Raw genomic sequence first — 25,752 nt, 5'->3', positions numbered from 1 at the left:
TGCACCTTTCTCGGATCCAGGCTTTTGCTCCCCTCACCCTGGTCCACTGAACTCTGTTGTGCTCTACATCGGGCTTTTCAGATGCCCCAATGTGATCCCATATGACATCTGCCTGGGCCAATATAAAGCCTACCAAGACACACACCTATTCGGACTTTTAAGTGCTCAGGAGTCCTGTGTTCCTGCAGCCTCCTTGACCTCTGCTATCTTTTCCCGGGACCTGTCCACCTGCAGTATCCAGAACCTCTGCTACTTGTTTGCCACCTTCCAGGACCTCTGCTATCTGTTTCCTGGACCTCTCCTCCTGTGGTCTCGGGAACCTCTGCTATCTGTTCCAGGTCTCTTATCTGCCTATGGTGTCCAGTACCTCTGCTACCTGTTTGCAGTTTCCTGTCCTCTTGCTGTCTACAGAACTTCTACTACCTGTTTGCAGTCTCCTGTCATCCTACGGCCTCCAGACCCTCTGCTACCTGTTTGCAGTCTCCTGTCCACCTGCAGTCTCCAGAACCTCTGCTACCAGTTTGCAGTTTCCTGTCCTCCTCTGGTTTCCAGAACCTCTACTACCTGTTTCAGACTCCTGTACACCTTCTGTCTCCAGAACCTCTGCTACCTGTTTGCAGTCTCCTGTCCTCCTCTGGTCTCCAGAACCTCTGCTAACTGTTTGCAGTCTCCTGCCCTCTTTCTGTTTCCAGAACCTCTGCTACCTGTTTGCTGTCTCCTGTCCACCTGCGGTCTCCAGGACCTCTACTACCTGTTTCAGACTCCTGTACTCCTTCTGTCTCCAGAACCTCTGCTACCTGTTTGCAGTCTCCTGTTCTCCAGTGGTCTCCAGAACCTCTGCTAACTGTTTGCAGTCTCCTGCCCTCTTTCTGTTTCCAGAACCTCTGCTACCTGTTTGCAGTCTCCTGTCCACCTGCGGTCTCCAGGACCTCTACTACCTGTTTCAGACTCCTGTACTCCTTCTGTCTCCAGAACCTCTGCTAACTGTTTGCAGTCTCCTGTTCTCCAGTGGTTTCCAGAACCTCTGCTACCTGTTTGCAGTCTCCTGTTCTCCAGCGGTCTCCAGAACTTCTGCTACCTGTTAGCAGTCTCCTGTCCTCCTGCACTCTCCAGAACCTCTGCTACCTGTTTGCAGACTCCTGTACTCCTGCACTCTCCAGAACCTCTGCTACCTGTTTGCAGACTCCTGTACTCCTGCACTCTCCAGAACCTCTGCTACCTGTTTGCAGACTCCTGTACTCCTGCACTCTCCAGAACCTCTGCTACCTGTTTTCAGTCTCCTGTCCTCCTGCAGTTTCCAGAACCTCTGCTACCTGTTTGCAGTCTCCTGTCAGCCTGCGGTCTCCAGAACTTCTGCTACCTTTTAGCAGACTCCTGTCCTCCTGCTGTCTCCAGAACCTCTGCTACCTGTTTGCAGTCTCCTGTCTACCTGCAGTCTCCAGAACCTCTGCTCCTTTTGAATAGGGGGAAGGGAAAGATGAGGAGTGTGAATAAATAAAATGTAACCTTTATTAAGGTAAAATAATGTGATTTATTAAGAGTTTTCATACATCATTTAGATGTATAAAAGGTCACAGCTATGGGTTGTAGTCACAGTCATGACCCACAAGATCCCAACGATATGCTCGGTGTGAAAGGATAGTTTATAATCAATTTGAAAACCCAACCATTGTCCCTTATAATATAAGTCAGGTTATTAAATACTGGGTACAAAACAATCCCATATGTTGTGTGGGGAATCTACCTATCTCAAATTACACATCGCAATTAGATATTAATTTTCATGTATGAGTTAATAATACACTGTACTGTTTGACCATATTAGTTTAATCTCCATGGGGATTATGGTCAAACAGTACAGTGTATTACTGTTATCCTTCCCTTCTTCCCTTCCCACTAATCTACAGTCTTTTTGGTGGTGTACACCAAAGTGAATAAACATGTCCGAAGAGACATGACAATTCTACCCCTCTGCTACTTCTTCCTGGTCTCGTCTGTCTGCTGTCTGCAAAAACTCCACCACCTGCTTCCCGGTCTCCTATCCACCTGTGGTCTTCAGTACCTCTGCTACCTGTACCTCATCTGCCTGCTGCACTGACACCTGTTGCCTATGGGCCCACTCGGACCTTGGAGGATCCACCTCACCATGTGAGCCTAATATTACCAATCTTACAGAGCAGCAGTTAAAAGCATCTTCTAAAGTAAGAGCTGGCTGGTCACATGAACCCCCCCCCCAAAAAAAAAAAAAAAAAGATAAATTATATTGCAAAAATGCATAACTTTGCAATGCCTAGAGGATAGCTAAATAAAAAAGATAGCTAAATAAAAAAAGTTTAATTACTCTTTAAAGAAATACAACATGTAATGTGCTCATCCACTCTAAAATCCCTCAGCTCCTGTTCCAGTTCTAACCTGATCAGTCTGAACACACAAAAAATGGCTTCTCATAACCAATGTTTAGCTGAGACAGGACCAGAAAACAGAGAAATCATTAAGAGTATTACTTCTTTGAGGGGTTTTTTAATCAAATTGAGCCCTTAAGAAAAATATATTTATTGGATGGAAAATCCCTTAAGAAACACTTTTTGACTCCATTGTTTCTATAGATATTTCCATGTGTCTAACTTTTTCCAGCACATATTATTATCAATCTTATAAATCTTGGGGTCAGTCCGGTCACCCCATGACATATAAATAAATGTCTTTATCGATCCCCCGATCGGAGCCTCGGCTTATCGTATGGGACTAATTTTCACCCCACATGGATCCTACAGCCCCGATATGTAATTGCAAAAGAGATTGGCTGATGAAGGTTAGTCTGGAAGTCGCCTCCATCTTAAAATGCTAGATCACGCCGTGAGCGGAGTGGCGCGTCCTCGTCACATTCATCAGCCGTCGCCGTATTCATAGGCGCCATTACGATAATCAATCTTTCTGCTGTTTGTGATTGGTGCTCAACACCTCCGGAGTCTCAATGTGTTCCAAGCGAAAATCATCCAAGTAGAAAATGGATTTCGCAGTCAGTCTCTTTATTTATATTCCGGCGCGGCGCTCCACATCCTTCACTTTGATCATGCAGATCTTTATTCCCCGACGCTTTCTCTCTTCTTTACAGAAGATTCTATCTGGTTGTCTCCCGATTGATTGTGATGGTGGCGTTAAAAAATGTGTCTCGTTCGGCGAGGTCCGGACCCTCCTTGTTAAAGACTGCATTTTTAAGCTGCGTTCATTTACCACTAAATCTGCTTGGAAGTCTTTTCAGCATCTCAAGAAGTGAAGAATTTACATTTCCTTCTTATGGGGAAGAATTGGACCCAAGACGGAGGAGGAGGGAGGGGGGAGTAGTTCTTTGTTCAGAGTAATAGTCCAATCTCCGCAGCAATTTATGACGGGGAGAAAAGAATTTAATCCGGAGAGGAATAAGAAAACTTTTGCATTGATTTAAAGGCGAGGTCTTATTGAGTTACAGCATGTTCATAGCTGAGTTATATTTATCGGAAAAATTATCTTCTTAATGCTTCCCCAGGGGATTTCTAGGGCGGAGTTCCTATTTAAGTTGACCTCTATTAAATGTGGTCACAGATAAATCTATCTGCTATATAATACACTGCCTCTCCATATTACACAGTCTTGTTTTAGAAGCATTCCGAAGCATAGAGAAACGGCACACAGCTTTAGTTTTATTTTTTTCTTCCTTAATGCAAAGTAAACCAACTTTCAAAATAGTCTCAATTAAAAATGTTCTAGCATTTTTTGCTGCAGAATATATAAGTCCTTTATCAGTCAGTCCCTCTGCTCCTGACAACTCTCCACTCTCTTCTTCCCTCCTCTCAGTGTTAGGGATCTCACCATCGTCGGGAAGAAGGGGTTGTATGTGAATATCTACAGCATGGAGAGGGGAGAAAGCATCTCACTAAAGGCAGAGAAAACAGACTGCAGAACAGGAGGGAAGTGTATAAAGAGGGAAAAGGGCAGGAATGAAGCTGTGCTGATACTGTATATGAGCTGATGAAGACAGCAGCACGCTGGATACACACATACATCACATCCAGCCTATATTACAGGGAGAGACACTCCCAGAAGAGAAAAATCTGAATCTTGGATCAGGCTGTAAACTCTATATCAAGGGCCTGAATATTAAAGTAGGTATGAAAATTGCAAACTGAAATTTTATTGACTAAATTATTAACATACTGTAAGTAAAAATCACATTTTTCCTTATTAAAGGTGCCCATAATCTTTAACCCCTTGATAAAACAAACACTGTTATTAAAGGAAATATAATAATTCTTGGCACTCAGGAGAAATTTGTAGAATGATTCAAAAAGTAGATTTTTATTCTAGTGCATCCAGCTCAACATATAAACGTTTTCGGTCTCGACAACTGAGACCTTCATCAGATATAGTTGTCAAATGCTGGAGGACACTGGTAGTGTGTATGAGTCACACACTGTGTATGTAGCCGAGGAGCGGGAGAGCAATGCGTCTGAAAGCACTGGACGGCAGTATAGGCGCTTGTGGTAATGCGAGATACTCGCAAAATGAGGAGCGCTGGATGTTGCCGCTGTCAGGGGTGGAGAGGACGCTGCGCTGCTGTGCAGGAGGGAGCTCCCGGGGCTGCTGGATGCACTAGAATAAAAATCTACTTTTTGAATCATTCTACAAATTTCTCCTGAGTGCCAAGAATTATTATATTTGCTACTACGGGTTGGATCCCCTACTTGAGCACCTCCCAAGAATCCCTGAGTGCCGTGGCCAATACTTTCTATATACTGTTATTAAAGGAGTTTCCACTACTCGGACAACCCTTTCTCGAGCTCTGTGTTTCCCCCTTGTAAAATAATAACACATATACTCACTTCTGGTATCGGTGACATTGAAGCGGTGTCGCACTGGGTCTCCCTGGTATTAGGTAACATTGTTACGTCACGCAATCTCTGCAGCCAATCAGCGCTGACTTCACTCTCCTTCCTTCGTACAAATGACATAAATCTTGAAGAAGTGGAAGCTGCTCATGTTTTCTTACTCCGGATGCTGTGATTCATCTGTAGGAGAAGAGAGTGAATCCAGTGTTCATTGGCTGCAGGGATTGCGTGACATGACAATGTCACACAATCCCCGGGAAATCTAGTGATGACACTGCTGGAATGATACCAGCTCCGGAGGTGAGTATAAGTGTTATTATTTTTCAAGGGGGAAACATAGGGATCAGTATCGGTTGTCTGAATAGTGGACAACCCCTTTAATTACTTTTTTTTCCTTCGAATAATTTTTTTTACTTTCTTTTAATCTATTTTACAGGTATGTTTATAGGTGTAGCCATTTTTCCAAAGCTGCTGTTAACAGTCCATTTTTTGCTGTTCTTGTTATAATGGTTTTTTTTTTGTCATTGGGGTATTGTTTTCTTTTTCTATAGAATCAGTAGTCAAATTTGGAGTTTTTATATCAAGCACAAAAGCCTCGAGAAATGACAGGTTACTTCTATTTCTGCATGGAATAGTAACATGTGCACTGAGGGCGTGTTTTCCCATTAAAATGAATGGGAAGTTTATTCAAAGAGTTTTTTCATCAAGTGCATTTTGGAGCAGATTCTACTCCAAAATTCATGTTGAGAAAGAAAAACTTGTGCTTGAGCATTCCTGTTTGCTGCTATACCCAAATTGTCATTTAAAGGGGCTCTCCGATCTTATGTTATAGCATACCTCTAACAATATAATTGGGAATACGTCTGATTAGGAGAATAAAGGTATGGAAATAGTGAGCAAAATGGCTGAAACTCAAATTTGGGAGTTCGCTCGAATTTCGCCAGGAAAATCGATTTGCATTGAAGTTATTCGATGTGAATCTAATGTTTCTTATTAACCTTTTGGGTCTCTTTAGACCACAATTTAATTAACATGGCATTAAAAAACACTTACCTTGCCGTTCACCTGCCGTAGATGCAGCACCGCTTGTTTTGATGCCTAATCAGTACCAGAAGCCCCACGTCAAGAGTTGAAGAAGACTCATGGAGCACAAGATGCATTCAGGCTTGGACTGGCTCACAGGAGAATCCTCCAGTAGGTCGCCCCTGTGAAAAATTGCTAATGAGTAGTGCTATTACAGTTGATTCACAATTTGCAGAAATCATTCATTAACCCCTTAAGCCCCAAGGGTGGTTTGCACGTTAATGACCAGGCCAATTTTTACAATTCTGACCACTGTCCCTTTATGAGGTTATAACTCTGGAACGCTTCAACGGATTCTGATTATTCTGATACTGTTTTCTCGTGACATATTGTACTTCATGATAGTGGTAAAATTTCTTCAATAAGACTTGCGTTTATTTGTGAAAAAAATGGAAATTTGACGAAAATTTTGAAAACTTCGCAATTTTCCAACTTTGCATTTTTATGCCCTTAAATCACAGAGATATGTCACACAAAATACTTAATAAGTAACATTTCCCACATGTCTACTTTACATCAGCACAATTTTGGAACCAACATTTTTTTTTGTTAGGGAGTTATAAGGGTGAAAAGTTTACCAGCAATTTCTCATTTTTACAACACCATTTTTTTTTTTAGGGACAACATCTAATTTGAAGTCATTTTGAGGGGTCTATATGATAGAAAATACCCAAGTGTGACACCATTCTAAAAACTGCACCCCTCAAGGTGCTCAAAACCACATTCAAGAAGTTTATTAACCCTTCAGGTGTTTCACAGGAATTTTTGGAATGTTTAAATAAAAATGAACATTTAACTTTTTTTCACACAAAATTTACTTCAGCTCCAATTTGATTTATTTTACCAAGGGTAACAGGAGAAAATGGACCCCAAAAGTTGTTGTACAATTTGTCCTGAGTACCCCGATAGCCCATATGTGGGGGTAAACCTGGATCGCCCCCATGGGGCCATGGGGTACTCGGTACCAGGTCCTTCGGTTCACAGGGGGGATGTCACGGTGGCTGACCCGGTCCGTGGCCCTGGGACGTCCGTGTAAAAGGGAAAGGTCTTTAAGGGGAATGTTCGTGACACCACCTGTTGTATTCGGTCAGGGTGACCGACGCTGCTTTAAGGGGTCCGCTGGGGTGATGTTATGGCAGCTAGATGGTATAACTTCCCACAGGTGAAGTATGTCCCCAGGGCTTCCCAGTATGTAGATGGTGGATGGTGAGAGTCGCGGTGAAGAACGAGGACACAAGGTTGCAGTCTCTGTACCTTTACTGAAGACTTCAGCATCCACAGTCCAGGGCACCAGATCACAGAGCAGGCAGAGTCCGGCCGGTTTGGAGGCAAGTCCAGAGTCCCCTTGTCCAGGTGGAAATCAGTAGCCTTCCTCTAGCGCCGTGGTATTGTAGTTCCTTACTGCCTAAGGCTTCACATAAGGTCCTCACAGATGTAGTGTCTCTCTCTGTCCCCCGTATAGGATAGGACAAACCCGTATGACTGGTGGCTTGAGGCGGTTTATAGGGACTCTATCATGCCCCAGCCTCTAAGGGGTGCCACCATGCCTCCTGGGTGTAGGGCAGACAGGTAACATGAAATTAGCTGCCCTGTTGGTCTCTGGAGCAAGGCATAAAGGGTCGTTGCTCCCTTGGTGTTCTGGCTACCGGGCTTCTGCGCCTCAGAAGGAGGCAGCCTGTGTAGGGCTGGTCCCCTCCTAGTATCCACTCCTTTACTACGACTTCCTTCACCCTCTCTGCAATACAGTTCTGCCTTCGATGTCTCTTTCTAGGAGCTGCAGCTCTGAGGGCATGCACAGCTCTGTGTCCTTCTTCTTTGTTCTCTGACAGGATCACACCCCTGTCAGGGACCAACTCACTGAGCGGAGCTCAGCCAGCAACTGACTAACTTTCCCTACAGGCGACCAGTTTTACCAATGTGGGGAGTGACCTAATAGGAGCAAGAGCTCCCCCTGGTGGCCTGGAGTGTGAAATGTGTTGCATGTTTGTGATACCTGGATGCAGTTATCCTTCTTTTGTCTCCAAACGTAGCATCACTCTCCCCAAGAGGAAAGCAATACCACTGCGACGACCAGGACCCACCGCAAACCACTGTTGGCAGAGCTCAGAAAGGAAGGAGTGCTATTTGACTTTTCAATGCAAAATTAACTGGAATTGAGATGGGACGCCATGTTGCGTTTGGAGAGCCCTGATGTGCCTAAACATTGAAACCCCCCACAAGTGACACCATTTTGGAAAGTAGACCCCCTAAGGAACTTATCTAGATGTGTGGTGAACACTTTGACCCACCAAGTGCTTCACAGAAGTTTATAATGCAGAGCCGTAAAAATAACAAATCATATTTTTTCACAAAAATGATCTTTTCGCCCCCAATTCTTTATTTTCCCAAGGGTAAGAGAAGAAATTGGACCCCAAAAGTTGTACAATTTGTCCTGAGTACGCTGATACCCCATATGTGGGGTAAACCACTGTTTGGGCGCATGGCAGAGCTCGGAAGGGAAGGAGCGCCATTTGACTTTTCAATGCAAAATTGACTGGAATTGAGATGGGACACAATGTCTCGTTTGGAGAGCCCCTGATATGCCTAAACATTAAAACCCCCCACAAGTGACACCATTTTGGAAAGTAGACCCCCTTAGGAACTTATCTAGATGTGTTGTAAGAGCTTTGAACCCCCAAGTCTTTCACTACAGTTTATAACGCAGAGCCGTGAAAATAAAAATTATTTTTTTCCCACAAAAATTATTTTTTTAGCCCCCAGTTTTGTATTTTCCCAAGGGTAACAGGAGAAATTGGACATCAAACGTTGTTGTCCAATTTGTCCTGAGTACGCTGATACCCCATATGTTGGGGTAAACCCCTGTTTGAGCGCACAGGAGAGCTCGGAAGGGAAGGAGCACTGTTTTACTTTTTCAACGCAGAATTGGCTGGTATTGAGATCAGGCACTATGTCGTGTTTTGAGAGCCCCTGATGTGCCTAAATCCCAATTCTAACTGAAACCCTAACCCTAGCTCTAACCCTGGACCCAATCCTAGCCCTAACCCTAGCCCTAACCCTAACCCTAGCCCTAACCTGTCATGTTCTCAATGGCAAGAGAACATAGCATAAGCATATATAGGAACTAGCTCTTGGAAGATGGGAACTGAGCTGACCATGAACTAAACCTAACGCACAACTAGCAGTGGCCGGGTAGCATGCCTACGTTGATTCTAGATGCCCAGCACCAGCCGGAGGACTAAATAATGCTAGCAGAGGAAAATATTAGTCCTAGCTCACCTCTAGAGAAATACCCCGAAAGGAGACAGAGGCCCCCCACATGTATTGGCGGTGAATTAAGATGAAACAACAAACGTAGTAGGAAAATAGGTTTAGCAAATTTGAGGTCCACTTACTACATAGCAGAAGACAGAAAGGACACTTTCATGGTCAGCTGAAAACCCTATAAAAACACCATCCAGAAATTACTTTAAAACTCTGGCATTAACTCATAACACCAGAGTGGCAATTCCTGTTCACAAGAGCTTTCCAGACACAGTAACGAAACTTCAGCTGTGAACTGGAACAAAAATGCAAAAACAAACATGGACAAGAGTCCAACTTATCTAGTAGTTGTCTAGGAGCAGGAACAAGCACAGAGAGGCTTCTGATAACATTGTTGACCGGCAAGCAACTAACAGAGCAGCAAGGTTATATAGCGACTCCCACATCTTGATGGGAACAGGTGAACAGAGAAGATGACAACACCAGTTCAATTCCACCAGTAGCCACCGGGGGAGCCCAGAATCCAAATTCACAACAGTACCCCCCCCTCAAGGAGGGGGCACCGAACCCTCACCAGAACCACCAGGGCGATCAGGATGGGCCCTATGAAAGGCACGAACCAGATCAGAGGCATGAACATCAGATGCATTCACCCAAGAATTATCCTCCTGGCCGTATCCCTTCCACTTGACCAGATACTGGAGTCTCCGTCTGGAAACACGAGAGTCTAAGATTTTCTCCACAACGTACTCCAACTCACCCTCAACCAACACCGGAGCAGGAGGCTCAACGGAAGGCACAACCGGTACCTCATACCTGCGCAATAATGACCGATGAAAAACGTTATGAATAGAAAAGGATGCAGGGAGGTCCAAACGGAAGGAAACAGGGTTAAGAATCTCCAATATCTTATACGGGCCGATGAACCGAGGCTTAAACTTAGGAGAAGAGACCCTCATAGGGACAAAACGAGAAGACAACCACACCAAATCCCCAACACAAAGCCGAGGACCAACACGACGGTGGCGGTTGGCAAAAAGCTGAGTCTTCTCCTGGGACAACCTCAAATTGTCCACCACCAGCCCCCAGATCTGATGCAATCTCTCCACCACAGCATCCACTCCAGGACAATCCGAAGTTTCCACCTGACCAGAGGAAAATCGAGGATGAAACCCCGAATTACAGAAAAACGGGGACACCAAAGTGGCAGAGCTGGCCCGATTATTGAGAGCGAACTCCGCCAATGGCAAAAAAGCAACCCAATCATCCTGGTCAGCAGACACAAAACACCTCAGATATGTCTCCAGGGTCTGATTAGTCCGCTCGGTCTGGCCATTCGTCTGAGGATGGAAAGCGGACGAAAAAGATAAATCTATGCCCATCCTAGCACAGAATGCCCGCCAAAATCTAGACACGAATTGGGTCCCTCTGTCAGAAATGATATTCTCAGGAATACCATGCAAACGAACAACATTTTGAAAAAACAGAGGAACCAACTCGGAAGAAGAAGGCAACTTGGGCAGAGGAACCAAATGGACCATCTTAGAGAAACGGTCACACACCACCCAGATGACAGACATCTTCTGAGAAACAGGCAGATCTGAAATAAAATCCATCGAGATGTGCGTCCAAGGCCTCTTAGGAATAGGCAAGGGCAACAATAATCCACTAGCCCGAGAGCAACAAGGCTTGGCCCGAGCACAAACGTCACAAGACTGCACAAAGCCTCGCACATCTCGTGACAGGGAAGGCCACCAGAAGGACCTTGCCACCAAATCCCTGGTACCAAAAATGCCAGGATGACCTGCCAACGCAGAAGAATGAACCTCAGAGATGACTCTACTGGTCCAATCATCAGGAACAAACAGTTTATCAGGTGGGCAACGATCCGGTCTATCCGCCTGAAACTCCTGCAAGGCCCGCCGCAGGTCTGGAGAAACGGCTGACAATGCCACTCCATCCTTAAGGATACCTGTGGGCTCAGAGTTACCAGGCGAGTCAGGCTCAAAACTCCTAGAAAGGGCATCCGCCTTAACATTCTTAGAACCCGGTAGGTATGACACCACAAAATTAAACCGAGAGAAAAATAATGACCAGCGCGCCTGTCTAGGATTCAGGCGCCTGGCGGTCTCAAAATAAATCAAGTTTTTGTGGTCAGTCAATACCACCACCTGATGTCTGGCCCCCTCAAGCCAATGGCGCCACTCCTCAAAAGCCCACCTCATGGCCAAAAGCTCCCGATTCCCAACATCATAATTCCGCTCAGCGGGCGAAAATTTACGGGAAAAGAAGGCACAAGGCCTCATCACGGAGCAGTCAGAACTTTTCTGCGACAACACTGCCCCAGCTCCGATCTCAGAAGCGTCGACCTCAACCTGAAAAGGTAGAGCAACATCAGGCTGACGCAACACAGGGGCAGAGGAAAAACGGCGCTTAAGCTCCCGAAAGGCCTCCACAGCGTCAGGGGACCAATCAGCAACATCAGCACCCTTCTTAGTCAAATCGGTCAATGGCTTAGCAATATCCGAAAAACCAGCAATAAATCGACGATAGAAGTTAGCAAAGCCCAAAAATTTCTGAAGACTCTTAAGAGAAGAGGGCTGCGTCCAATCACAAATAGCTTGAACCTTGACAGGATCCATTTCAATGGAAGAGGGAGAAAAAATATATCCCCAAAAGGAAATCCTCTGTACCCCAAAAACACACTTAGAACCCTTCACACACAAAGAATTAGACCGCAAAACCTGGAAAACCCTCCTGACTTGCTGGACATGAGAGTCCCAGTCATCCGAAAAAATCAGAATATCATCCAGATACACAATCATAAATTTATCCAAATAATCGCGAAAAATATCATGCATAAAGGACTGGAAAACTGACGGAGCATTTGAAAGACCAAAAGGCATCACTAAATACTCAAAGTGGCCCTCGGGCGTATTAAATGCGGTTTTCCACTCATCCCCCTGCCTGATTCGCACCAAATTATACGCCCCACGAAGGTCAATCTTAGAGAACCACTTGGCCCCCTTTATGCGAGCAAACAAATCAGTCAGCAACGGCAATGGGTATTGATATTTTACAGTGATTTTATTCAAAAGCCGATAATCGATACATGGTCTCAAAGAGCCGTCTTTTTTTGACACAAAGAAAAAACCGGCTCCTAAGGGAGATGACGATGGACGAATATGTCCCTTTTCCAAGGACTCCTTTATATATTCTCGCATAGCAGCATGTTCAGGCACAGACAGATTAAATAAACGACCCTTTGGGTATTTACTACCCGGGATTAAATCTATGGCACAATCGCACTCTCGGTGCGGAGGTAATGAACCAAGCTTGGACTCTTCAAAGACGTCACGATAGTCAGACAGGAACTCAGGAATTTCAGAGGGAATAGATGATGAAATGGAAACCACAGGTACATCCCCATGAGCCCCCTTACATCCCCAGCTCAACACAGACATAGCTTTCCAGTCGAGGACTGGGTTGTGAGATTGCAGCCAAGGCAATCCTAGCACCAAATCATCATGTAGATTATGCAGCACCAGAAAGCGAATAATCTCCTGGTGATCCGGATTAATAAGCATAGTTACTTGTGTCCAGTATTGTGGTTTATTATTAGCCAATGGGGTGGAGTCAATCCCCTTCAGAGGAATAAGAGTCTCCAAAGGCTCTAAATCATACCCACAGCGTTTGGCAAAGGACCAATCCATAAGACTCAAAGCGGCGCCAGAGTCGACATAGGCGTCCGTAGTAATAGATGACAAAGAGCAAATCAGGGTCACAGATAGAATAAACTTAGACGGTAAGGTGCAAATGGAAACAGATTTATCAAGCTTTTTAGTTCGCTTAGAGCATGCTGATATAACATGAGTAGAATCACCACAATAGAAACACAACCCATTCTTCCGTCTAAAATTCTGCCGCTCGCTTCGGGACAGAATTCTATCACACTGCATACTCTCTGGCGACTTCTCAGTGGACACCGCCAGATGGTGCACTGGTTTGCGCTCCCGCAAACGCCTATCGATCTGAATAGCCATTGTCATGGACTCATTCAGACCCGCAGGCACAGGGAACCCCACCATAACATCCTTAATGGCATCAGAGAGACCCTCTCTGAAAGTCGCCGCCAGGGCGCACTCATTCCACTGAGTAAGCACAGACCATTTACGGAATCTTTGACAGTAAATTTCCGCTTCATCTTGCCCCTGAGATAGGGACATCAAAGTTTTTTCTGCCTGAAGCTCCAAATGAGGTTCGTCATAAAGCAACCCCAAGGCCAGAAAAAACGCATCCACATTGAGCAACGCAGGATCCCCTGGTGTCAATGAAAAAGCCCAGTCTTGAGGGTCGCCCCGGAGCAAGGAAATCACAATCCTGACCTGCTGTGCAGGGTCTCCGGCAGAGCGAAATTTCAGGGACAAAAATAATTTGCAATTATTTCGAAAATTCTGAAACCCAGATCTATTCCCCGAGAAAAATTCCGGCAAAGGAATTCTCGGCTCAGATACAGGTGCATGACAAACAAAGTCTTGCAAATTTTGTACCTTCGTGGCGAGATTATTCAAACCTGCAGTTACACTCTGAAGATCCATTACAAACAGGTGGACACAGAGCCATTCAAAGATTAGAAGGAGAAAAAAAAAAAAAAAATTCTCAGCAGACTTCTTATTTCTCTCCTTTCTCAGCCAAGGATTTTAACCCTTTAGTGGGCCGGTCAAACTGTCATGTTCTCAATGGCAAGAGAACATAGCATAAGCATATATAGGAACTAGCTCTTGGAAGATGGGAACTGAGCTGACCATGAACTAAACCTAACGCACAACTAGCAGTGGCCGGGTAGCATGCCTACGTTGATTCTAGATGCCCAGCACCAGCCGGAGGACTAAATAATGCTAGCAGAGGAAAATATTAGTCCTAGCTCACCTCTAGAGAAATACCCCGAAAGGAGACAGAGGCCCCCCACATGTATTGGCGGTGAATTAAGATGAAACAACAAACGTAGTATGAAAATAGGTTTAGCAAATTTGAGGTCCACTTACTACATAGCAGAAGACAGAAAGGACACTTTCATGGTCAGCTGAAAACCCTATAAAAACACCATCCAGAAATTACTTTAAAACTCTGGCATTAACTCATAACACCAGAGTGGCAATTCCTGTTCACAAGAGCTTTCCAGACACAGTAACGAAACTTCAGCTGTGAACTGGAACAAAAATGCAAAAACAAACATGGACAAGAGTCCAACTTATCTAGTAGTTGTCTAGGAGCAGGAACAAGCACAGAGAGGCTTCTGATAACATTGTTGACCGGCAAGCAACTAACAGAGCAGCAAGGTTATATAGCGACTCCCACATCTTGATGGGAACAGGTGAACAGAGAAGATGACAACACCAGTTCAATTCCACCAGTAGCCACCGGGGGAGCCCAGAATCCAAATTCACAACACTAACCCTAATGGGAAAATTGAAATAAATCTATATATATAATTGTCTAAGGGTTTTTCTGTCTGTCTGTCTGTCCTGGAAATCCCGCGTCTGTGATTGGTCGAGGCCGCCAGGCCTCGACCAATCAGCGACGGGCACAGCATGCGACGATGATGTCATAAAGGTTGCCTCGACCAATCAGCGACGCGCACAGTCTGCCGCAAATTCGCCTCGACCAATCAGTGACGGGCACAGTATCGACGTAGATGTCATAATGGTTGCCATGGCGACGATGATGTCATAAAGGTTGCCTCGACCAATCAGCGACGGGCACAGTCAGCCGCGAATTCTGGAATCATCATTGTCCATATACTACGGGGACATGCATATTCTAGAATACCCGATGCGTTAGAATCGGGCCACAATCTAGTTTTTTATATTTGATTATTTTTCCCTAACTAAGGGGGTGATGAAGGGGGGTTTGATTTACTTTGACAGCCATCACAGGCTAAAAGACGCTTTTTATTGCAAAAAATAGTTTTTGCGTCTCCACATTTTGAGAGCTATAATTTTTCCATATTTTGTTCCACAGAGTCATGTGAGGTCTTGTTTTTTGCAGGATGAGTTGAAGTTTTTATTGGTAACATTTTCGGGCACAAGACATTTTTTGATCGCTTTTTATTCCGATTTTTGTGAGGCAGAATGAATAAAAACCAGATATTCGTGAATTTCTTTTTGGGGGGGCGTTTATACCGTTCCACGTTTGGTAAAATTGATAAAGCAGTTTTATTGTTTGGGTCAGTACGATTACAGCGATACCTCATTTATATTTTTTTTATGTTTTGGCGCTTTTATACGATAAAAACTATTTTATAGAAAAAAATAATTATTTTTGCATCGCTTTATTCTGAGGTCTATAACTTTTTTATTTTTTCGCTGATGATGCTGTATGGCAGCTCGTTTTTTGCGGGACAAGATGACGTTTTTAGTGGTACCATGGTTATTTATATCCGTCTTTTTGATCGCATGTTATCCCACTTTTTGTTCGGCAGTATGATAATGATAATAGAGCGTTGTTTTTTGCCTCGGTTTTTTTTTTTACCGCGTTCACTGAAGGGGTTAACTAGCAGGACAGTTTTATAGGTGGGGTCGTTACGGACGCGGCGATACTAAATATGTGTACTTTTATTGCTTTTTTTATTATTATTTAGATAAAGAAATCTATTTATGGGAACAACATCTGACAGGCAGGGCTGCAGGCTTACCAGCGCTTGCTCTGAGCAGGCGCTGGTAAGCCACCTCCCTGCAGGACCCGGATGCAGCCCCGCGGCCATTTTGGATCCGGGGCCTGCAGGGAGAAAAAGGTAGGAGACACTCGGAGCAACGCGATCACTTCGCGTTGCTCCGAGTGTCTCAGGGAAGCCCGCAGGGAGCCCTCTCCCTGCGCGATGCTTCCCTATGCCGCCGGAACACTGCGATCATGTTTGATCGCAGTGTGCCGGGGGTTAATGTTCCAGGGGCGGTCCGTGACCACTCCTGGCACATAGTGCCGGATGTCAGCTGCGATCATCAGCTGACAACCAGCCGCGCTCCCCCCGTGAGCGTGGCCGATCGCATATGACGTACTATCCCGTCACTGGGAATCAAGTCACAGGTCACCTCGACGGGATAGTACGTCAAAGGGGATTAAGGGGTTAAACAAGCTAGGCAAGGTAATATTACATAGAAGCAAAAGTAAATTTGTGTACTAGGGTCAGGTTAGTTTAGCATGTAGCTGAACAGTGGACCCAAGGAATCAATGGTAGGTCATCGCCAACCCATTCTGAGACTGGACAGGTAAGCGGCCAGCAGGGAAGGCTGTCATTCACCTAGTAGGACCGCCTACTGGACTTCTAAGCACAGAAGTCCTGGACTTGTCTCTTGCTTTTTAGGATCGCGGCAATAGATGTGATGACATCTATTCTATACATTGCCTTCATGTCCCTGAAGCTCGATGACAAATCCTACACGACCCAATATATCAGCGTCCCTCTCGAACATGTTATTAGTGTTATCAGCCTTTTGGAAAGAATGAGAAATGAGCTCGGCCACCTAATGTCATCCGCTAAGCTATAGTGAAGGTCAATGCTTTATGCCCTCCCGTCACATAATTGCCATTTATAACTCTGGAATTGATCACAAATCACCAAAGGTATAATTGTCAGTGACACGCGTCACCTTTTCATCTCCCGGAATGCATATTCAGAACATTGACACTTTTCCAGTTAAATGATAGATTTTTGAAATTGTATCTGGAAGTAGAAAATGCAAAAAGGAATAAAAAAAAAACCTCCTGCAATTAAGAGAAAAATTTAATCTCAATTCCTTTGACGAAAGGAGAGGTGACCTAGAAATGAGAGTCTTCTAGAAAATCTCACGAGTTCAGCCAATAATAATGATCTTCAAACAACCTTATAAGTCTTATGTATTGTTTATATTTAGTGCAGATGCAAAAGTATGTGCACCCTAGGATGTACACAAGGACAGTATATACTACACACAAAACATCTCATTCTAAAACTATGCTCATTAATATAGATTAGTTTTCTGCTCTTGCTACGGGTCTCCGCTCTTCTATGCAAACATCATATTACAAATTTGACTCTTGGGGTTTATGTATTTGGAGACTAAAAATCTAACTTGGTTGGAGTTCGGTGTATTATTAGGTTGTTTTAGTCCCTATAAGACAGAAATCATTGTCTGCAGTAAAATCCTACACTTTGTCATCAAACAAAAAACACAAAAATTGAACTTCATTTAAGTTGGTATAGACGCAGCACATAAACGCATGTTCACTTTGGCCATAAAGCATATAAAACCTACAAGAAACAAAATAAATATAAACCCTGCTGTAATTAATAAAGTAAAAAGCAAGAGTGCATTTAAATAACACAGGGTCTTCGTAATACTGTTTTGATAAAAAAATAGCATAAAAGCCATCCCACTGTCAACAAGGTGACCCTGATCGAGACGGTCCTACGCTGTCTAATATTATAAACCTTACCATGTGTCAGAGTTGACCTCAGTGTGTGAATAAGGGCAGACAAAACGGTCACCTTGTCGATGGCGGGATGGCTTTTATGCTACTTTTGATCAAAACAGTATTATTATTATTTATTATTATTGCGCCATTTATTCCATGGCGCTTTACATGTGAGGAGGGGTATACATAGTAAAAACAAGTACAATATTCTTAAACAATACAAGTCATAACTGGTACAGGAGGAGAGAGGACCCTGCCCGCGAGGGCTCACAATCTACAAGGGATGGGTGAGGATACAGTAGGTGAGGGTAGAGCTGGTTGTGCAGCGGTTTCGTCTATCAGTGGTTACTGCAGGTTGTAGGCTTGTCGGAAGAGGTAGGTCTTCAGGTTCATTTTGAAGGTTTCGATGGTAGGCGAGAGTCTGATATGTTGTGGTAGAGAGTTCCAGAGTAGGGGTGGTGCGCGAGAGAAATCTTGTATGCAATTGTGGGAAGAGGAGATAAGAGGGGAGTAGAGAAGGACATATTGTGAGGATCGGAGGTTGCGTGCAGGTAAGTACCGGGAGACGAGGTCACAGATGTATGGAGGAGACAGGTTGTGGATGGCTTTGTATGTCATGGTTAGGGTTTTGTACTGGAGTCTCTGGGCAATGGGGAGCCAGTGAAGGGACTGACACAGGGGAGAGGCCGGGGAATAGCGGGGGGGACAGGTGGATTAGTCGGGCAGCAGAGTTTAGAATAGAGTGGAGGGGTGCGAGAGTGTTCGAGGGCAGGCCACAGAGCAGGAGGTTGCAGTAGTCAAGGCGAGAGATGATGAGGGCATGGACTAGGGTTTTTGCAGATTCTTGGTTGAGGAATGTACGGATTTGTGAAATATTTTTGAGTTGAAGGCGGCAGGAAGAGGAAAGGGCTTGGATATGTGGTTTGAAGGAGAGATCAGCGTCAAGGATTACCCCGAGGCAGCGAGCTTGTGGGACTGGGGAGAGTGGGCAGCTGTTTACTGTAATGGATAGGTCCGTTGGGGGGTCACATGAGATGGGGGAAAGATGATGAATTCTGTTTTGTCCATGTTAAGTTTTAGAAATCTAGCGGAGAAGAAGGATGAAATAGTGGACAGACATTGAGGGATACTGGTTAGTAGGGTGGTGATATCTGGTCCAGAGATGTAGATCTGTGTGTCGTCGGCATAGTGGTGATACTGAAAGCCGTGACATTCTATGATCTGTCCCAGGCCAAAGGTGTAAATGGAGAAGAGCAGGGGCCCTAGGACTGAACCTTGCGGGACTCCGACAGATAGGGGTCGAGGTGAGGAGGTGGTGTGTGAGTGGGAGACGCTGAATGTCCGGTCTGTTAGGTATGACGAGATCCATGATAAAGCCAAGTCTGTGATGCCAAGGGATGAGAGGATCTGTAATAATAGGGAATGGTACACTGTGTCAAAGGCAGAGGACAGGTCCAGGAGGAGGAGGACAGAGTAGTGTCGCTTGCTCTTGGCGGTTAATAGGTCATTGGTGACCTTAGTTAGGGCAGTTTCGGTGGAGTGGTGTGACCAGAAGCCAGATTGTAAGCGGTTGAAGAGGGAGCAGGAAGAGAGATGGGAGGACAGTTCAAGATGGACATGTTGTTCCAGTAGTTTTGAGGCATTGGGGAGAAGTGATATAGGGCAATAGCTAGATCAGGGGCGGATTATCAGAGGGTCAATATGGGCTGTAGCCCAGGGCCCAGTGGCTTGGGGGGGCCCTGGGCCACCGCAGATTGACCCTCTGATAATCCGCCGGAGTGTGACTGAATGCCCAGCCCGCCGGCATTTATGTGCCCCGCCCCCCGGACCCGGTGGGCAGAGAGAGGGGGTCCGCATCAGGCCCCTTCTCATCTGATCACCGGGCCCCTTCCGGCGCTGCGGCGCTTTCCTATTGAGGTGCGAGCGTGCGCCCGCACCTCAATAGTTAACAACAGCCGCCAGCCAGCCAATTGGAGGCTGGCAGCTGAAGTCGGCCACAGCTCACACGTCGCCGGCGTCTGACGTCATTGTCAGTTGCCGGCGAGTGTGCGCTGCTGGAGGGAGCTCGCCGCGTGGAGCGCTGGTAAGGTGAGGAGACTGTTTTTTTGGGGGTTTTTTAGGGGTTTTTTTATAAGCTAACGGTGGACATAACATAACATAACATAAATAACATTCAGCTGGTGAAAAACATCCAGCAAGCACATCCCCCGGAAGAAGGCACACAAGCCGAAACGCGCGTAGGGGTGGCGCCGCAGGTCTGAGGTAATTATGCTGCAATAATGTTTCTTAGTGTCTTGCATTTAGCTTGGATGTGCTTGCTGGATGTTTTTCACCAGCTGAATGTTATTTATTTCATATATTACTAGCACACTTGCTTTCTTTGCTATGACCGTTTTTTTTTTTTTTCCTTTGAGTATAGCTTAACATTATCCTCTCACCTGCGGCTATGGTGTAGCTGTCACCTTCATTAGCATTTCCTTCTCTTTTTTATATTTGTCATTTTTAATATTGTAGTCTTTAATAAAGTTTACTGTTTGACATTATCCCGTTTCGTGCAAGGTTTCTTTGTAGGGTCTATATGGTGTGTTTGCATGGGATTTCTTGTTAGTAATCCCTTAATGAGCACAGGTGTTATTTGTGACACACTGTGTATTGTTTATCATTATTGGTTGACACGTAGTATATTGCACAGCGACGAAGTATACAGCACAGAGCCACGTAGTATATTGCCCAGCCACGTAGTATATTGCCCAGCTACATAGTATATTGCCCAGCCACGTATGTCACAGGTTAAAAAATTAAAAATAAACATATACTCACCTTCCAGGGCCCCTTATAGTCCTGTCGCCTACTTCTCGCGCAGGCGCGCAGGACCTGTGATGACGACGCGGTCACATGACCGTGACGTCACGGCAGGTCCTTCTCGCGCAGGACCTGTGATGACGTCGCGGTCACATGACCGTGACGTCATGGCAGGTCCTTCTCGCAGACCATCCTTGCCACCGGAACCTGCCGCTTGCATGGAGCGGTCACCGGAGTGTCACGAGGAGCGGGAAAGGTGAGTATATAATGATTTTTAATTTTTTAATAATTTTTAACATTAGATGTTTTTACTATTGACCCTGCATAGGCAGCATCAATAGTAAAAATTTGGTCACACAAGGTTAATAGCGGCGGTAACAGAGTGAGTTACCCGCGGCATAACGCGGTCCGTTACCGCCGGCATTAACCTTGTGTGAGCGGTGACTGGAGGGGAGTATGGAGCGGGCGCCCCGCACTGACTGCAGGGGAGTAGGGAGGGACTAATCGGACTGTGGCCGTCGCTGATTGGTCGCGGCAGCCATGACAGGCAGCTGGCGAGACCAATCAGCGACTTGGATTCCATGACAGACAGAGGCGGAGACCAATGAATATCCGTGACAGAAAGACAGAAGGACAGAAATACGGAAGTGACCCTTAGACAATAAGATGGAGCGCCCCCACGTGTAAGGGCAGTGGGGTACTCGGTACTGGGTCTCTCTCGGTTCTGGGAATGTCACGGTGGCCCGACCCGGTCCGTGGCCCTTCTGAGGGGCGTCCACTTAAGGGTGTAGTTGTTTGTACGGTGTTCGTGACGCCACCTGTGGTATTCGGTCAGGGTGACCGACACTGCTAGGGGTCCGCTGGGGTGATGGAATGGTAGCTAGATGGTGTACCTTCCCACAGGTGAAGTATGTCCCCAGGGCTTCCCTGTTGTATAGGTGTTGATGGTGGACATTGTAAGGCGCAATGAATAACAAGGACACAAGGTTGCAGTCTCTTTACATTTTACTGAAGACTTCAGAGTCCACAGTCCAGAGTACCGTTCACAGGGCAGGCTGAGTCTGGCCAGTCCGAAGGCACATCCAGAGTTCCCTTATGCAGGTGGAAATCAGTAGCCTTCCTACTAGCGCCTGTGTGTTGTAGTACCTCCCTGCTGAGCACCACGGGATAGTCCTCACAACTTTCGTGGATGTTTCTGATGTTCTTTCTCTCTCTGTCCCCCAGATGATATGGATAGGACAACCCGTATGTTGGGGTAGGCCTGGAGCTATTTTATAGGGACCCTAGAGACGCCCCTCTCCCACAATTTGCCTCCGTGTCTTCATAGGTATTAAGGTCGGGCAGCCAACTTGGAATTGACTGTCCTGCTGGTCTCTGAAGTAATGCGTAGAGCCTATTACTCCCTCGGTGTTCCGGCCACCGGCTACGCGCCTCAGAAGGAGGCTGCCGATCTTGGGGCAGAACTCCTCCTGGTATTATCTCCTTGTGCTGTGACTTCGTTTCTCACTCTCCACAATATACTTTGCTTCGTGTCCTTTCTTAGGATACTGCCGCAATGAAATGCAGGCGCAGCTCCGTAACGTTCTATCTTGTGCTTGGCCTCTGTCAGGATCCCACCCCTGACAGGGACCCTCTGTCTGCAGCTCAGATGTTCCTCCTTCTCCCCCTGTCTGCCTGACAGGTCCTCTCTGGGTCTAACCCAGGCAGCTTCTGACTGACTTCCTATCCAACCCACCAGTTTTACCCGTGTGTGAGGAGTGACCTAGTAAATAGTACCTTTGCTCCCCCTGGTGGACTGGAGTGTGAAGTGTAGTGTGTGACTGTGATACCTGGTCAGGTGAACTCCTTTAGTACCATCAGACATAACATCACTCCCCCTGGTGGAAGAGCGACATTACTGTATCAACCAGGACTCTGGGGCGCTGCATATATAGTAGCTAATACTGCCCCCTATGTACAAGAATATAACTACTATAATACTGTCCCTATATACAAGAATATAACTATTATAATACTGCCCCCTATGTACAAGAATATAACTACTATAATACTGCCCCCTATGTACAAGAATATAACTACTATAATACTGCCCCTATATACAAGAATATAACTACTATAATACTGCCCCTATATGCAAGAATATAACTACTATAATACTGCTCCTATGTACAAAAATATAACTACTATATTACTGCCCCTATGTACAAGAATATAACTACTATAACACTGCTCCTATGTACAAGAATATAACGACTATAATACTGCCCCCATGTACAAGTATAACTACTATAATACTGCCCCTATATACAAGAATATAACTACTATAATACTGCCCCCTAGGTACAAGAATATAACTACTATAACACTGCCACCTAGGTAGAAGAATATAACTACTATAATACTGCTCCTATATACAAGAATATAACTACTATAATACTGTCACTATGTACAAGAATATAACTACTATAATACTGCCCCTATATACAAGAATATAACTACTATAATACTGTCACTATGTACAAGAATATAACTACTATAATACTGCCCCTATGTACAAGAATATAACTACTATAATACTGCTCCTATGTACAAGAATATAACTACTATAATACTGCTCCTATGTTAAAGAATAAACTACTATAATACTGCTCCTATGTACAATAATATAACTACTATAATACTGCCACCTATGTACAAGTATATAACTACTATAATACTGCCCCCTATGTACAAGAATATAACTACTATAATACTGCCCCATATACAGTACAAGAATATAACTACTATAATACTGATCCTATGTACAAGAATATAACTACTATAATACTGCCCCTATGTACAAGAATATAACTACTATAATACTGCCCCCTATGTACAAGTATAACTACTATAATACTGCCCCTATATACAAGAATATAACTACTATAATACTGCCTCCTATGTACAAGAATATAACTACTATAACACTGCCCCCTAGGTACAAGAATATAGCTACTATAATACTGCCCCTATATACAAGAATATAACTACTATAATAATGTCACTATGTACAAGAATAAAACTACTATAATACTGCCCCTATGTACAAGAATATAACTACTATAATACTGCTCCTATGTACAAGAATATAACTACTATAATACTGCTCCTATGTACAAGAATATAACTACTATAATACTGTCCCTATATACAAGAATATAACTACTATAATACTGCTCCTATGTACAAGAATATAACTACTATAATACTGCTCCTATGTACAAGAATATAACTACTATAATACTGTCCCTATATACAAGAATATAACTACTATAATACTGCTCCTATGTACAAGAATATAACTACTATAATACTGCCCCTATATACAAGAATATAACTACTATAATACTGCCCCTATGTACAAGAATATAACTACTATAATACTGCCCCCTATGTACAAGTATAACTACTATAATACTGCCCCTATATACAAGAATATAACTACTATAATACTGCCTCCTATGTACAAGAATTGAACTACTATAATACTGCTCCTATGTACAAGAATGTAACTACTATAATACTGCCCCTATGTACAAGAATATAACTACTATAATACTGCTCCTATGTACAAGAATATAACTACTATAATACTGCTCCTATGCACAAGAATATAACTGCTATAATACTGCCCCCAATGTACAGGAATATAACTACTATAACACTGCTCCAATGTACAAGAATATAACTACTATAATACTGTCACTATGTACAAGAATAAAACTGCTATAATACTGCCCCTATGTACAAGAATATAACTACTATAATACTGCTCCTATGTAGAAGAATATAACTACTATAATACTGCTCCTATGTACAAGAATATAACTACTATAATACTGTCCCTATATACAAGAATATAACTACTATAATACTGCTCCTATGTACAAGAATATAACTACTATAATACTGCTCCTATGTACAAGAATATAATTGCTATAATACTGTCCCTATATACAAGAATATAACTACTATAATACTGCTCCTATGTACAAGAATTTAACTACTATAATACTGCCCCTATATACAAGAATATAACTACTATAATACTGCCCCTATGTACAAGAATATAACTACTATAATACTGCCCCCTATGTACAAGTATAACTACTATAATACTGCCCCTATATACAAGAATATAACTACTATAATACTGCCTCCTATGTACAAGAATATAACTACTATAATACTGCCTCTATGTACAAGAATATAACTACTATAATACTGCTCCTATGTACAAGAATATAACTACTATAATACTGCTCCTATGTACAAGAATATAACTGCTATAATACTGCCCCCAATGTACAAGAATATAACTACTATAATGCTGCTCCTATGTACAAGAATATAACTACTATAATAGTGCTCCTATGTACAAGAATAAACTACTATAATACTGCTCCTATGTACAATAATATAATTGCTATAATACTGCCCCTATATACAAGAATATAACTACTATAATACTGCTCCTATGTACAAGAATATAACTACTATAATACTGCCCCTATATACAAGAATATAACTACTATAATACTGCCTCCTATGTACAAGAATTTAACTACTATAATACTGCTCCTATGTACAAGAATATAACTACTATAATACTGCCCCTATGTACAAGAATATAACTACTATAATACTGCTCCTATGTACAAGAATATAACTACTATAATACTGCTCCTATGTACAAGAATATAACTACTATAATACTGCTCCTATGTACAAGAATATAACTACTATAATACTGCCCCCAATGTACAAGAATATAACTACTATAATACTGCTCCTATGTACAAGAATATAACTACTATAATAGTGCTCCTATGTACAAGAATAAACTACTATAATACTGCTCCTATGTACAATAATATAACTACTATAATACTGCCCCTATATACAAGACTATAACTGCTATATTAACGCCACATTAGTACTCCCACTTTTGTAACTTTTCTTTATATGTATCAGGCTATCTACTGGTTCCTGTTCTTGCTCTCAGTTCCTCTTGTGTCATATAACTACATTTTTTGTCCCTTCAATTCTGTTTTGCTTTTGACCTTTAAAGGTTGAAAATGTAAACAAAATTCTGAAGTGCTGAATCGTGAGAATGGGGCATTGGAAGCAGCGATAAAGCAACACTTGACGAATAATTTGAAAAATAACCTTGCTTTTGATCTTTAATTAAAATGAGGACTAATGTCCAAGGATGGAACAAAAGGAATTGATCATGCCGGCGATTACGGCG

General features: G+C 43.7%; 1 long non-coding RNA gene across 4 annotated transcripts in view; it reads right to left on the bottom strand.

Moving 5' to 3' along the window:
* Positions 1 to 2,766: 2,766 nt before the first annotated feature.
* LOC143806536 (uncharacterized) overlaps positions 2,767 to 25,752 on the bottom strand; it is a 273,894-nt gene continuing 250,908 nt past the window's right edge. For 3 of the 4 annotated variants that reach the window (XR_013221499.1, XR_013221497.1, XR_013221496.1), the window contains 2 exons: positions 5,919 to 6,070; positions 2,767 to 3,882 (listed from right to left, as the gene is read on the bottom strand). This is a non-coding gene — a long non-coding RNA (uncharacterized LOC143806536). Of the gene's footprint in view, positions 3,883 to 4,865; positions 5,046 to 5,918; positions 6,071 to 25,752 lie in introns of those variants that run through there. The other variant, XR_013221498.1, reaches the window with a different exon arrangement.

The sequence above is a fragment of the Ranitomeya variabilis genome, chromosome 2 (assembly GCF_051348905.1).
Source record: "Ranitomeya variabilis isolate aRanVar5 chromosome 2, aRanVar5.hap1, whole genome shotgun sequence".
Classification (NCBI taxonomy): Eukaryota; Metazoa; Chordata; class Amphibia; order Anura; family Dendrobatidae; genus Ranitomeya; species Ranitomeya variabilis.
This window is presented reverse-complemented; position numbering and strand designations above follow the sequence as displayed.